This window comes from Tubulanus polymorphus, chromosome 8, assembly GCF_964204645.1.
Source record: "Tubulanus polymorphus chromosome 8, tnTubPoly1.2, whole genome shotgun sequence".
NCBI lineage: Eukaryota > Metazoa > Nemertea > Palaeonemertea > Tubulaniformes > Tubulanidae > Tubulanus > Tubulanus polymorphus.
Window position 1 is genome coordinate 13648603 of NC_134032.1, and position 17151 is coordinate 13665753.

General features: G+C 37.3%; 1 long non-coding RNA gene across 1 annotated transcript; it reads right to left on the reverse strand.

Annotated features, from left to right (window-relative positions):
- Positions 1–244: 244 nt before the first annotated feature.
- On the reverse strand, positions 245–568 carry LOC141909568 (uncharacterized). The gene is made up of 3 exons (XR_012619759.1): positions 549–568; positions 395–458; positions 245–310 (listed from the first exon to the last, which is right to left on the reverse strand). It is a non-coding gene; the product is annotated as an uncharacterized LOC141909568 (long non-coding RNA).
- Between the last annotated feature and the right edge of the window lie 16583 nt (positions 569–17151).

Consider the following 17151-nt stretch of genomic DNA (forward strand, 5'->3'; position numbering starts at 1 on the left):
ACCACTTATAATTTCGATTGTAAAAAACTATATGAATTGTAAGTGCTGCTGATTCTATAATATGTGATATCTATTTGTAGAAAATTTCAATGATTCCACACCAGCCCTATCTGAATTAATACAAAACTATATAGGCATGAAGAACGTATCTAAAAGCCGATAGTAGCAGCTAAAAACGGGCATTATTGATAATGGACGATACCAAATTTTGAAAATATATTTTACCTACTCGAAATCAACTGCGATCAAGTGTCTAATTTATTGTTTGTGGAGAAATGGTGAGAAAACATTTGGCTCATATTTCCTTCATCTGAATGAAAAAACAAAATAATTGGAAATGCATTCCAAAAGATTATTAATATAAGATTAAATTGAATTTCGGTCAAAGATATACCACTTATGTTTCTAACGTAATCAATGACTTGTTCATTACATAGATGATTACATGGTACATTAAACTGAAAATAAAATGAAATATTCTTTACAAATACATTTTCAAACATAGAAACCAATAGGGAGGTTTTCCAATTTTACACAATTCTACTCACATTCTGCGGTATTGGACGGTGATTTCACCAGACAGTGTCTCACTGGGGGTAGATTCTGCAGCACTTGGATGTCAAGTTCACCAGACAGTGTCTCAATGGGGGTAGACTCTGCAGTACTTGGATGTCGAGTTCACCGGACAGTGTTTCACTGGGGGTAGTTTCTGCAGCACTTTGATGTCAAGTTCACCAGACAGTGTCTCAATGGGGGTAGACTCTGCAGTACTTGGATGTCGAGTTTACCGGACAGTGTTTTACTGGGGGTAGATTCTGCAGCACTTTGATGTCAAGTTCACCAGACAGTGTCTCAATGGGGGTAGACTCTGCAGTACTTGGATGTCGAGTTTACCGGAAAGTGTTTCACTGGGGGTAGATTCTGCAGCACTTTGATGTCAAGTTCACCAGACAGTGTCTCACTGGGGTAGACTCAGCAGTACTTGGATGTCAAGTTCACTGGACAGTGTCTCAATGGGGCTAGATTCTGCAGTACTTGGATGTCAAGTTTACCGGACACTGTTTCACTGGGGGTGGACTCTGCAGTACTTGTAATCCATTTTTCATGGTCCTCTATAAATTAGAATAAAGAATTCATCGTGAATAATACATTTCGGACATAGAAAGCAATAGTGAGGATTTCCAAAATTACAGTATTTCTTCTCACATTCTGTAACACTTTGATGCTGAGTTCACCAGTCTCCAACTGCAGCACTCTGAATCCAATTGTGGAATCTGTGAATGATTCCACACCAGGCATTTCTGAATCAGTCCAAAATTGTATAGAAGGTGGTTGGATATTGCACCATTTATCTGAAGGAAAACAAGAAATAGAAAAATCCGTTTCTACAGATAATTGATGATTTCTTAATTTCGTTCTGAATACATACCACTAATATTTCTAACGTAATCGATCGATGGACTGTAAGGGTCAGGGGCTGCTGCTGCTCAAGTTCATTCAAAATGATGTTCATTATGGACTTGTTCATTACTGATACATAGAGATCAACCTACATGATGTTGAACTGAAGATAAAATAAAACATTTCTCATTATTTCATTTTCAAACATAGAAACCAATAGGGAATATTTCCAATTTCCCACAATTCTACTCACATTCGGCAGGACCTGGACGTCAAGTTCACCAGACAGTGTCTCACTGGGACAGATTATGCAGTACTTGCAAATCTATCTCACATGGGAATGAACTGAAAATAAAATCAAAGATTCATTACGAATATATTTTCACTTTTAGAAAACAAAATTAGGAGGATTTATAAATTCCAATTTACATAGTTCTTCCCACATTCGGTAACACTTGGATGCTGAGTTCACCAGTCTGTAACAGATTCTGGAGTACTCTGAATCCTTTTGTGGAATTTGTGATTGATTCATCTCCAAATAGATGGTAAGAGATATGCCGGGTTCACCAGTCTCTCATTGGAGGTGGATGGAGTCTACAATAGTTGCATATCAAGATGATCAGCATCGCGAACACCTCTGCAGTACTCTGAATCCTTTTGTGGAGTTTGTGAATAATCAATCTTCAAATAGATGGAGAGAGAAGATATTTCACCTGTTAACCGAAAGAAGGCCCAAAGAACATACGAATTAGTCAATAAGGGCAGCCAAACAACAGGCATTACTGATTACTGGTGATGGATGAAATCAAACTTTTAAAACATGTAATAACTTACTCAGAATATTATGTCGAATGAATGGATCTGAAGAGATGATGAGAGAACAAAGTGCAGCTTTCATCTGAAGGAAAACGAAAAGAGTTGCAAATCAACAATCCTCTTTTGAGGTGCATTTTTCAAATACCCGTAATGGATGAAACCAAACTGAAAATGAAATTGAATTTCGTCTGCATTCGTACCATTTATATGTTTCGATTGCAAATAGCTATGGACTGTCAGTGTGTCAAAGTCTGCTGCCGTTCAAACCAAATCAATCAAGATAAAAATCTCTGTGGACTTGTGAGAATCAACCTCTTACTTGGTACTGGACTGAGAATTGAACACTTGACATGTTCACTAGACATTGTTTCACCAGTGGCAGAATGATTCCACACCAGGCGTTTCTAAATCAGTACCAAATTATATAGAGGGCGAATGAATGTTCTGTTTATCAAAAGATGTTGAGAGAAGGTATTGCAGCATTTGTCTGAAAGAAAATATAAATGAAAAACTCATTTTTAATGATGAATGATGATTTTTTAATCTCGGTCTGAAAATGCATACCACTAATATTTCTATCCTAATCAACCGATGGATGGAAAGTGACAAGGGCTGCTACTGCTGCTCAATCCAGATCAAAATGATGTTATGGTTTTGTACTGAAATGAAAAATGTGATTCTCCATTAATTCATTTTCATACATAGAAACCAACACGAAGGATTTCCGATTTTACATGATTCTACCGGTACTCACATTCTGCAGCACTTGGATGTTAAGTTCAACTGACAGTGTCTCGACTATGGACAGATTATGCAGGACTAGAAATCAATTTTTCAAGGCACTGATCTATCAAGATAGAATAAAAATTTTTTATTAATACATTTTCACACATAGAAACCAATAGGTTAGATTTCCAATTTTACACAGTTCTACTCACATTCTACAGCATTTGGACATAAGTTTACCACACAATGTTTCACTAGGGGTAGATTCTGCACAACTTGAAATCCATTTCACATGGAAATGAACTGAAAATAAAATGAAATATTCATTTTGAATATTTTCAAACTTAGGAAACAAAAGGAAAAATTTCCAATTTCAAATCTTAAAAATTTCTTCTTACATTCCGTAGCACTTGGATGCAGAGTTCACCAGGCTCTCACTTAGGATAGTTTCTGCATCTTGGATGTCAAATTGATCAAACAACATTTCACCAGTGGCAGATTCTGCAGCACTCGATTCTTTTTGTGGAATTTGTGAGTGATTCCACACCATTCGTTTCTAAAACAGTACAAAAACTGCATTGAAGGCGAGTACTAGCCATGGCATAAAAACATCTGGCTTAATTGATAATGGATATGATAAATAATTGAAGATGCACTTCAAAAGATGATATATAATTTTTTCAAAATGAAATTGAATCCCGGTCCACATACATACCATTGATATTTCTATCGTAATCAACAATAGACTTTAAGTACCAAGGGCTGCTGCTGTTCAGGTCACAACGATCAAAATGAATATCTCCATAGACTCGTTCATTACATGGTAAATCAACCTCTGATGTGGTACTGAATGGAAATGAAATTGCAGATTCTCCATGAACATATTTTCAACAAACCAATAAGGAAGATTTCTAATGTTACACAATCCTACTCACATTCTGCAACATTCGGACGTCAAGTTTACCAGGCAATCGTCTCACTGGGGACTCGTTCATTGAATGGTGGATCAACCTCTGATATGGTACTGAACTAAAAATGAAATTGCAGATTCTCCATAAATATATTTTCAAACATAAGGGGGATTTCTAATTTTACACAATGCTAACCACACTCTGCAGCACTTGGATGTCAAGTTTACCAGGCAACTGTCTCACTGGGGACTCGTTCATTACATGGTGAATCATCAACCTATGATATGGTACTGAACTGAACTGAAAATGAAATTCCAGATTTTCCATTAAACACATATTCAAGAACATCGAAACCAATAAAATTTCTAATTCTACAAAATTCTACTCACATTCTGCACTTGGACGTCAAGTTTACCAGGCAACTGTCTCACTGGGTACATGTTCATTACATGGTGAATCATCAATCTCTGATATGGTACTGAACTGAAAAATGCAATTGAAGATACTCCATTAAACACACATTCAAGAACATAGAAACCAATAAGATTTCTAATTTTTCACAATTCTACTCACATTCTGTAGCACTTGAACGTCAAGATTAGCGGGCATTCTAACAGGGGGTAAATTCTGTAGAACTTCTTTAATCTGAACAAAACAAAAGGAAATAGAAACAAAAAATACATTTTCGTTTTCTCATTGACGGCGAATTTTCAATTTGACTGCATACATACTTATGCCATTGAATCAGCTGTAGATTGATTTGCATCTTCACAAACGCCATCTACAAGTTCTTTTCATGTTCCTCGTACCTTCCTGACGAGTTCGCCGATCATACCGTTCCACGTTCCGTTGCTGTCCTTGCAGTTATCAGTTTAGACGGGTTTCAGGAACTATAGGTGGTTGTCGAGGGTGTGGGTGGAAGTCAGTAGCTGCAGTCGAGGGTGTGGGTGGAAGTCAGTAGCTGCAATCGAGGTTTTGGGTGGAAGTCAGGAGATGCAATCGAGGGTGTGGGTGGAAGTCAAGAGGTCTAGTCGAGGGTGTAAGTGGAAGTCGGGAGCTGTGCGTGGCAGTCGAGGGCTCGGATGGTTGTCGGAAGGTTTAGGTTGCAGTCAAGGGTTCGGACGGGTTTTCGAGAGGTTTTGCAGGTGTAGCCTATTGTCCAAAATTCTATCAATTACAACCGACTTTCAAGTGCAAGTTATAGAGGATTAAGAGTAGGTTGAAGAAGAATTAGTGTGGGAAGTGTTGAGAGATTAAGAGTTAGGTTGAAGAAGGAATATTTATACGTGCTATAAGTTGAGAAGAGTTTGTCAAAAGTTGGCTGTAACTGATAGGATTGAAGACACGTGGCAGTAGAATGAAGATGCAAATTAAGCGTAAATGAGATGTTTGGGCCGGGGAGAGGGAAGTGAGAGTTGTCCGAAGACAGTAGAGGGCAAGGGGAGGTAGGGGGAGGGAGGTAAGTCAAGAGGTGCATGGGGAAAGGAGGTAGAAGGTAACGTAAGGGGGGAAGGAGGGTTGAAGTTAGAACTGGCGTTTATTTTAGCGTGTTTGACTAATTCCACTATTCTGCAGCACTTGAAAGTCAAGTTCACCAGATAGTGTCTCACTGGGGGTTGATTCTGCAGCACTTGGATGTTGAGTTCACCAGTGTCTCACTGGGGGTAGATTCTTCAGCACTTGGATGTCGAGTTCACCAGACAGTGTCTCACTGGTGGTAGATTCTGCAGCACTTGGATGTCGAGATCACCAGACAGTGTCTCACTGGGGGTAGATTCTGCAGCACTTGGATGTCGAGTTTACCAAACAGTCTCTCAATGGGGGTAGATTCTGCAGCACTTGGATGTCGAGTTCACCAGACAGTGTCTCACTGGTGGTAGATTCTGCAGCACTTGGATGTCGAGTTCACCAAACAGTCTCTCAATGGGGGTAGATTCTGCAGCACTCAAATGTTGAGTTCATCAGACTGTGTCTCACAGGGGGTAGATTCTGCAGCACTTGGATGTCCGGTACACCCAGACAGTGTCTCAATGGTTGAGTAGATTTTGCAGCACTCGAAATCCATTTGTGAAACTTCATCATGATGGCAATTCTATTCTGTATATCAGTTTTCAGTTCTTTGTGAATGATTCCACACAAGGCGTTTCTAAATTAATACAAACATGTTAAGGCCCAGAAAACGTACAAATTAGTCATTGAGGGCAGCCAAACAACGGGCATTACTGATAATGGATGAAAGTGCAAACTTAGGAACTTACTAGAAATCGATGTTGAATGAATCGTCTGTTTGTGAATAGATGGCAAGAGAACATATTGCAGCATTTGATTGATCTGAAGGAAAAAATACTCTAAAGCTCATTTCTTAAGATGATTGACGATGAAATTGAATTCCAGTCTGATTACATACCACTTATGTTTCTATTGTAATCAACGATGGACTGTAAGTGTCAAGGGCTGCTACTGTTCAGGTACCTTCAATCAAAATAATGTTCGTAGGGACGTGTTAACTACATAGAGGATCAACCTACACGGTGTTGAAAGGGAAATAAAATAAAACATTCTTCATGAATACATTTTCTTCAAACTAAGAAACCAATAGGGAAGATTTCCACTTTTCCGCAATTCTACTCACATTCTGCAGCATTGGATCCTGATTTCACCAGACAGTGTATCACTGGGGGTAGACGCTGTAGTTCTTGTAATTCATTTTTCATAGTGCTGATCTACGACATAGAATTTGAAATTCTTTATGAATACATATTCAAACGTAGAAACCAAAAGAGAGGATTACCAATTTTACACTTTTCTACTCACATTCTGCAGCGCTTGGACGCCGAATTCACCAGACAGTGTTTCACTAGGGGTAGATTCTGCACAACTTGGAATTCATTTATCATGTCATTGATCTTCATCAAATGGGAATGAACTGAAAATATGATTAAAGATTCATCACAAATTTATTTTCACACCTAGAGAACAATTGTAAAGATTTTCAATTTCCAATTTTACAAGTTTCTCCTCACATTCTTGAACACTTGGATTCACTGAGGGTCGAGTCTACAATAGTTGCATATCAAGTTGATCAGACAGCGTCTCACCAGTAATAGATTCTGCAGCACTCTTAAATCCAATCGTGGAATCAATGTCGCATGAATGATCTGTTGGCGAATAGATGATGATATTGCAACTCATCTGAACCTCATCTGAAAGAAACAAATGGATGAAAAATACACTTCAAAAGATGATTAATAATTTCTTTAATATGAAATTGAATTTCGGTCTGAACACAAACCACTTATATTTCTATCACAATCAACGATGGACTGTAAGTGTCGAGGGCTGCTGCTGTTGAGGTCCCATTGATCAAAATATAAATCTCTGTTGACTTAAGAGAATCAGCATCTTTCATGGAACTGAAAATCTGAAAATAAAAGAAAAGATTCTCGATAAATACATTTTCAAATTTAGAAAAAAATTGGGATTTTCCAATATTACACTTCTACTCACATTCTGCAGTACTAAAATACCAAGTTCACCACACATTGTCTCAGTAGGGGTCGATTCTGTAGGAGATTCTGTATCCATCTTACATGGTACTGAACATAGAATAAGAGAGTCTTCACGAATTCAATTTCTAACATAGAAATGGGGTGGATTTCAAATTCTTTGCATTTCTACTCACATTTTGTAGCACTTGGATGCAATTCAGCGAGTCAGCGAGTAGTAAGTAGATCAGCATCTCACCAGTGACAGATTCTGCAGCACTCTTGAATCCAATTGTGGAATTTGTGAATGATTCTACACCAGGGGTTTCTGTATCAGTACAAAATTGCATAAAAGGTGAATATTTGCAAAAAAGGGAAGCCAAAAATGGGAATAAATGGTAATGGCTGATATCAAAATATGCTTTACTTTATCGGCATCAACGTTGAAGGAATGTTCTGTTTGTGAAGAGATGTTGAGAGAAGATATTTCAGCATCTAAAAACATGTAATAGATGGAAAACTCATTTCTAAAGATAATTGATGAATTCTTTAAAAGAAAATTGAATTTCAGTCAGCATACATACCACATTTCGATTGTAATCAATGATGAACTGTAAGTGTCAGGGGCTTCTGCTGCTACTCAGACTTGATCAAAATAATGTTCTTTATGGACTTGTTCATTACTTAGAGGATCAACCTTTTACATCAAGTTGAACTGAAAATAAAATAAATCATTTTTCATTAATTCATTTTCAAACATAGAAACCAATAGGAAGATATTCAAATTTCACTCTTTTCTACTCACATTCTGCAGCACTTGGACGTCAAGTTTACCACGCAACTGTCTCACTGGGGACTCGTTCATTAAACGGTGAATCAACCTCTGATATGGTACTGAACTAAAAATGAAATTGCAGATTCTCGATAAATATATTTTCAAACATAGAAACCAATAAGGAGGATTTCTAATTTTACACAATGCTAACCACACTCTGCAGCACTTGGATGTCAAGTTTACCACGCAACTGTCTCACTGGGGACTCGTTTATTACATGGTGAATCAACCTCTGATATGGTACTGAACTGAAAATTAAATTGCAGATTCTATATTAAACATATATTCAAGAACATCGAAACCAATTAGATTTCTAATTTCACACAATCCTACTCACATTCTGCAGCACTTGGACGTCAAGTTTACCAGAAAGTAGGGGTATAGATTCTGCAGCACTTGGATGTCAAGTTTACCTGGCAACTCACTCACTGGGGACTCGTTCATTACATGGCGAGTCATCAACCTCTGATGTGGTACTGAACTAAAAATGAAATTGCAGATTCTCCATAAATATATTTTCAAACATAGAAACCAATAAGGGGGATTTTTAATTTTACACAATGCTAACCTCCACTCTGCAGCACTTGGATGTCAAGTTTACCAGGCAACTGTCTCACTGGGGACTCGTTCATTACATGGTGAGTCATCAATCTCTGATATGGTACTGAACTGAACTGAAAATGAAATTGCAGATTCTCCACTAAACACATATTCAAGAACATAGAAACCAATAAGATTTCTAATTTTACACCATTCTACTCACATTCTGTAGCACTTGGACGTCATGATTACCGGGCATTCTAACAGGGGGTAAATTCTGTGGAACTTCTTTAATCTGAACAAAAACAAAAGGAAATAGAAACAAAAAATACATTTTCATTTTCTCATTGACGTCGAATTTTCAATTTGACTGCATTCATACTTATGCCATTGAATCAGCTGTAGATTGCAGTCATCAGTTTAGACAGGTTTCAGGAACTATATGTGGTTGTCGAGGGTGTGGGTTGAAGTCAGTAGCTGCAGTCGAGGGTGTGGGTGGAAGTCAGTAGCTGCAGTCGAGGGTGTGGGTGGAATTCGGGAGCTACAGTCGAGGGTTTGGGTGGAATTCAGGAGCTGCTGTCGAAGGGTGATGTGGAAGTCAGGAGCTGTGCATGGCAGTCGAGGGTTTGGGTGGAAGTCAGGAGATGCAGTCGAGGGTGTGGGTGGAAGTCAGGAGGTCTAGTCGAGGGTGTAAGTGGAAGTCGGGAGCTGTGCGTGGCAGTCGAGGGCTCGGATGGTTGTCGGAAGGTTTAGGTTGCAGTCAAGGGTTTTGACGGGTTTTCTAGAGGTTTTGTGGGTGTAACTGAAGCCTATTGTCCAAAATTCTATCAATTACAACCGACTTTCAAGTGCAAGTTATAGAGGATTAAGAGTAGGTTGAAGAAGAATTAGTGTGGGAAGTGTTGAGAGATTAAGTTAGGTTGAAGAAGGAATATTTATACGTGCTATAAGTTGAGAAGAGTTTGTCGAGAGTTGGCTGTAACTGATAGGATTGAAGACACGTGGCAGTAGAATGAAGATGCAAATTAAGCGTAAATGAGATGTTTGGGCCGGGGAGAGGAAGTGAGAGTTGTCAAGGTGACGGAAGACAGTAGAGGGCAAGGGGAGGTAGGGGGAGGGAGGTAAGTCAAGAGGTGCATGGGTAAAGGAGGTAGAAGTCAAGGTAAGGGGGAAGGAGGGTTGAAGTTAGAACTGGCGTTTATTGTAATGTGTTTGACTAATTCCACGATTCTGCAGCACTTCAAGTCAAGTTCACCAGATAGTGTCTCACTGGGGGTAGATTCTGCAGCACTTCAGTCAAGTTCACCAGATAGTGTCTCACTGGGGGTAGATTCTGCTGCACTTGGATGTCGAGTTCACCAGACAGTGTCTCACTGGGGGTAGATTCTGCAGCACTTCAGTCAAGTTCACCAGATAGTGTCTCACTGGGGCTAGATTCTGCTGCACTTGGATGTCGAGTTCACCAGACAGTGTCTCACTGGGGGTAGATTCTGCAGCACTTGGACGTTGAGTTCATCGGACTGTGTCTCACAGGGGGTAGATTCTGCAGCACTTGGATGTCCGGTACACCCAGACAGTGCCTCAATGGTTGAGTAGATTTTGCAGCACTCGAAATCCATTTGTGAAACTTCATCATGATGGCAATTCTATTCTGTATATCAGTTTTCAGTTCTTTGTGAATGATTCCACACAAGGCGTTTCTAAATTAATACAAACATGTTAAGGCCCAGAAAACGTACAAATTAGTCATTGAGGGCAGCCAAACAACGGGCATTACTGATAATGGATGAAAGTGCAAACTTAGGAACTTACTAGAAATCGATGTTGAATGAATCGTCTGTTTGTGAATAGATGGCAAGAGAACATATTGCAGCATTTGGTTGATCTGAAGGAAAAAATACTCTAAAGCTCATTTCTTAAGATGATTGACGATGAAATTGAATTCCAGTCTGATTACATACCACTTATGTTTCTATTGTAATCAACGATGGACTGTAAGTGTCAAGGGCTGCTACTATTCAGGTACCTTCAATCAAAATAATGTTCGTAGGGACGTGTTAACTACATAGAGGATCAACCTACACGGTGTTGAAAGGGAAATAAAATAAAACATTCTTCATGAATACATTTTCTTCAAACATAGAAACCAATAGGGAAGATTTCCACTTTCAGCAATTCTACTCACATTCTGCAGCATTGGATCCTGATTTCACCAGACAGTGTCTCACTGGGGGTAGACGCTGTAGTACTTGTAATTCATTTTTCATGGTGCTGATCTACGACATAGAATTTGAAATTCTTTATGAATACATATTCAAACGTAGAAACCAAAAGAGAGGATTTCCAATTTTACACTTTTCTACTCACATTCTGCAGCGCTTGGACGCCAAATTCACCAGACAGTGTTTCACTGGGGGTAGATTCTGCACAACTTGGAATTCATTTATCATGGCATTGATCTTCATCAAATGGGAATGAACTAAAAATATAATTAAAGATTCATCACAAATTTATTTTCACACCTAGAAAACAATTGTAAAGATTTTAAATTACCACTTTTACAAGTTTCTCCTCACATTCTTGAACACTTGGATTCACTGAGGGTCGAGTCTACAATAGTTGCATATCAAGTTGATCAGACAGCGTATCACCAGTAATAGATTCTGCAGCACTCTTACATCCAATCTGGGAATCAATGTCGCATGAATGATCTGTTGGCTGAACCTCATCTGAAAGAAACAAATGGATGAAAAATACACTTCAAAAGATGATTAATAATTTCTTTAAAATGAAATTGAATTTGGGTCTGAATACAAACCAGTTATATTTCTATCACAATCAACAATGGACTGTAAGTGTCAAGGGCTGCTGCTGTTGAGGTCCCATTGATCAAAATAAAAATCTCTGTTGACTTGAGAGAATTAACCTCTTTCATGGAACTGAACTGAAAATCTGAAAATAAAAGAAAAGATAAATACATTTTCAAATTAAGAAACAGATAGGAAGGATGGATTTTCCAATAATTATACTTTTAGTCTCATACCGCAGTACTAAAATACCAAGTTCACCACACATTGTCTCAGTAGGGGTCGATTCTGTATGAGATTCTGTATCCATCTTATAAACATGGTACTGAACATAGAATAAGAGAGTCTTCATGAATTTATTTCAAACAGAGAAACCAATAGGATGGATTTCGAATTTATTGCAATTCTACTCACATTCTACAGTACATGAATGCAATGCATACCAGACATAGTCTTGGGGGTTGATTCCGCAGCACTTGGAATCCATTTCACACGGCATTGACAACTGAAAAAAAAATGAAAGATTCATTTTGCATTTATTTTCAAACTTAGAAAACAAAAGGGAGAATTTCCAAATTACACGTTTCTCCTCACATTCTGTGGCATTTTGTCACATGAATGATCTGTTTGTGAATAGATGATGATATCGCACTTCATCTGAAAGAAACAAATAAATGAGAAATACACTTCAATAGATGATTAATGATTTCTTTAAAAGAAAATTGATTTCAGTCTGAATACAAACCACATTTCTATCGTAATCAACAATGGACAGTAAGAGTCGGGGGCTGCTGCTGCTGCTCAGGCCAGGTCAAAATGACGTTCTTTATGGACTTGTTCATTACGAAGAGAGGATCAACCTTTTACATGATGTTGAACTGAAAATAAAACGAATCATTTTTCATTAATTTTCAAGCATAGAAACCAATAGGAAGATATTCCAGTTTCACACTTTTCTACTCACATTCTACAGCACTTGGATATCAAGTTTACCAGAAAGTGTTTCACTAGGGGTAAATTCTGTAGCACTTGGAATCCATCTCTTATCGGAATGAACTGTAAATATAATGAAAGATTCATTTTTCACACCTTGTAAACTAAAGGGTGGATTCTGAATTTCCATTTAAAAATTTCTTCTCACATTCTGTAGTACTTAGATGCTGAGTTCACCAGACAAAGTCTCCCTGACGGTTGTTTCTACAATACTTTGATATGAAAGTTGCTAAGACAGCTTCTCACCAGTGACAGATTCTGCAGCACTCTGAATCCAACTGTGGAATTTGTAAATGATTCTACACCAGGCATTTCTAAATAAGTACAAAATTATATAGAAGATGAGTATTAAATGTGGTGGCCAAAAGTGGGCATAATTGATAATGGGTATCAAATTCATATATGATTTACTTGCAATCAATGTCACATGAATGGTCTGTTTGCAAATAGATGATGATATTGCACCTCATCTGAAAGAAACAAATAGATGGAAAATACACACTTCAATCAGATGATTAATAATTTCTTTAAAATGGAATTGAATTTCGGTCTGAACACAAACCAGTTATATTTCTATCACAATCAACAATGGACTGTAAGTGTCAAGGGCTGCTGCTGTTGAGGTCCCATTGATCAAAATAAAAATTTCTGTTGACTTGAGAGAATAAACCTCTTTCATGGTACTGTAAAAGAAAAGATTCTCAATAAATACATTTTCAAATTTAGAAACTGATAGGTACGGGTTTTCAATAATTACACTTTTACTCACATTCTGCAGCACTAAAATACCAAGTTCACCACATATTGTCTCAGTAGGGGTCGATTCTGTAGGAGATTCTGTATCCATCTTACATGGTACTGAACATAGAATAAGAGAGTTTTCACGAATTCAATTTCAAACATAGAAACCAATGGGGTGGATTTCAAATTCTTTGCATTTCTACTCACATTCTGCAGCACTTGGATACAATGCATACCGGACAGAGTCTCACTTGGGGGTTGATTCCGCAGCACTTGGAATACATTTCACACGGCATTGACAACTGAAAATAAAATGACAGATTCATTTTGAATATATTTTCAAACTTAGAAAACAAAAAGAATTTTTAATTTCCAATTTTACACATTTCTCCTCGCATTCTGTGGCACTTCCATGCTGAGTTCCTCAGACAGTCTCACTGAGGGTCGAGTCTACAATACTTGCATATTGTTGATCAGTCAGCAAGTTGCAAGTTGATCAGCTTCTCACCAGTGACAGATTGTGCAGCACTCTGAATCCAATTGTGGAATTTGTGAACAATTCTACACCAGACATTTCTAAATCAGAACAAAATTGTATAAAAGGTGAATATTTGCAAAAAAGGAAGCCAAAAATGGGAATAATTGGTAATGGCTGATATCAAGCTGATATCAAACTTTGAAAATATACTTTACTTTATCGGTATCAATGTTGAAGGAATGTTCTGTTTGTGAAGAGATGTTGAGAGAAGATATTTCAGCACCTAAAAACATAAAATAGATGAAAAACTCATTTCTAAAGATGATATGACTTCCTTAAAAGAAAATTGAATTTTGGTCTGAATATACATACCACTTATATTTTGATTGTTATCAACGATGATTAGTTTCGGGGGGCTGCTGCTGCTAGACTAGATCAAAATGATGTTCTTTATGGACTTGTTCATTACATAGAGGATCGACCTTTAACATGACGTTGAACTGGAAATAGAATAAAACATTCTCCATTAATTCATATTCAAACATAGAAACCAATAGGGAGGATTCCAATGTCACACTATTCTACTAACATTCTACAGCACTTGAACGTCAAGTTTACCAGAAAGTGTTTCACTAAGGGTAAATTCTGCAGCACTTGGAATCCAACTCTCATGGGAACAAACTGAAAACATAATGAAAGATTCATCACAAATATATTTTCACTCCTAGAAAACAAAATGGGGTCCAAGATTACACATTTCTTCTCACATACTGTAGCACACCGATGCCGAGTTCACCAGTCTCTAACTGATGGTAGATTCTACAACTCTCGGATATCAAGTTGATCAGACAGCGTCTTACCGGCAACAGATTCTGCAGCACTTTGAATCCAATTGTGGAATGTGTGAACGATTCTACACCAGTCGTTTCTAAATAAGTACAGAATTATATAGGAGATGAGTATTATCCTAAAGTGGCAGCCAAACGAAGCATAATTGATAATGGATATCAAACTCATATATGATTTACTTGGAATCAATGTCGCATGAATGGTCTGTTTGCAAATAGATGATGATATTGCACCTCATCTGAAAGAAACAAATGGATGAAAAATACACACTTCAAAAGATGATTAATAATTTCTTAAAGATGAAATTGAATTTCGGTCTGAATACAAACCAGTTATATTTCTATCATAATCAACGATTGACTGTTAAGCATCAAGGGCTGCTGCTGTTGAGGTCCCATTGATCAAAATAAAAATTTCTGTTGACTTGAGAGAATCAACCTCTTTCATGGTACTGAACTGAAAATAAAAGAAAAGATTCTCAATAAATACATTTTCAAATTTAGAAACTGATAGGTATGGGTTTTCAATTCTACTCACATACTGCAGTACTAAAATACCAAGTTCACCACAGATTGTCTCAGTATGGGGTCGATTCTGTAGGTGATTCTGTATCCATCTTACTAACATGGTACTGAACATAGAATAAGAGAGTCTTCACGAATTCTATTTCAAACATAGAAACTTATGGGGTGGATTTCAAATTCTTTGCATTTCTACTCACATTCTGCAGCACTTGGATACAATGCATACCGGACAGAGTCTCACTTGGGGGTTGATTCTGCAGCACTTGGAATACATTTCACACAGCAATGAACTGAAAAATAAAATGGAAGATTGATTTTTGAATATATTTTCAAACTTAGAAAACAAAAAGGAGAATTTTTGATTTCCAATTTTACACATTTCTCCTCACATTCTGTGGCACTTCCATGCCGAGTTCCTCAGACAGTCTCACTGAGGGTCGAGTCTACAATACTTGCATATTGTTGATCAGTCAGCGAGTTGCAAGTTGATCAGCTTCTCACCAGTGACAGATTCTGCAGCACTCTGAATCCAATTGTGGAATTTGTGAACAATTCTACACCAAACATTTCTAAATCAGAACAAAATTGTATAAAAGGCGAGTATTTGCAAAAAAAGGGAAGCCAAAAATGGGAATATATGGTAATGGCTGATATCAAAATATGCTTTACTTTATCGGAATCAATGTTGAAGGAATGATCTGTTTGTGAAGAGATGTTGAGAGAAGATATTTCAGCATCTAAAAACATAGAATAGATGAAAAACTCATTTCTAAAGATGATATGACTTCCTTAAAAGAAAATTGAATTTTGGTCTGAATATACATACCACTTATATTTTGATTGTTATCAACGATGATTAGTTTCGGGGGGCTGCTGCTGCTAGACTAGATCAAAATGATGTTCTTTATGGACTTGTTCATTACATAGAGGATCGACCTTTAACATGACGTTGAACTGGAAATAGAATAAAACATTCTCCATTAATTCATTTTCAAACATAGAAACCAATAGGGAGGATTCCAATGTCACACTATTCTACTAACATTCTACAGCACTTGACCGTCAAGTTTACCAGAAAGTGTTTCACTAAGGGTAAATTCTGCAGCACTTGGAATCCAACTCTCATGGGAACAAACTGAAAATATAATGAAAGATTCATCACAAATATATTTTCACTCCTAGAAAACAAAATGGGGTCCAAGATTACACATTTCTTCTCACATACTGTAGCACACCGATGCCGAGTTCACCAGTCTCTAACTGATGGTAGATTCTACAACTCTCGGATATCAAGTTGATCAGACAGCGTCTTACCAGCAACAGATTCTGCAGCACTTTGAATCCAATTGTGGAATTTGTGAACGATTCTACACCAGTCGTTTCTAAATAAGTACAGAATTATATAGGAGATGAGTATTATCCTAAAGTGGCAGCCAAACGAAGCATAATTGATAATGGATATCAAACTCATATATGATTTACTTGGAATCAATGTCGCATGAATGTTCTGTTTGTGAATAGATGATGATATTGCACCTCATCTGAAAGAAACAAATAGATGAAAAATACACACTTCAAAAGATGATTAATAATTTCTTCTAAATGAAATTGAATTTCGGTCTGAACACAAACCACTTATATTTCTATCACAATCAACGATGACTGTAAGTGTCAAGGGCTGCTGCTGTTGAGGTCCCATTGATCAAAATAAAAATCTCTGTTGACTTGAGAGAATCAACCTCTTTCATGGTACTGAACATCTGAAAGTAAAAGAAAAGATTCTCAATAAATACATTTTCAAATTTAGAAACTGATAGGTACGGGTTTTCAATAATTACACTTCTACTCACATACTGCAGCACTAAAATACCAAGTTCACCACACATTGTCTCAGTAGGGGTCGATTCTGTAGGTGATTCTGTATCCATCTTACTAACATGGTACTGAACATAGAATAAGAGAGTCTTTACGAATTTATTTTCAAACATAGAAACAAATAGGATGGATTTCGAATTTATTGCAATTCTACTCACATTCTGCAGTAA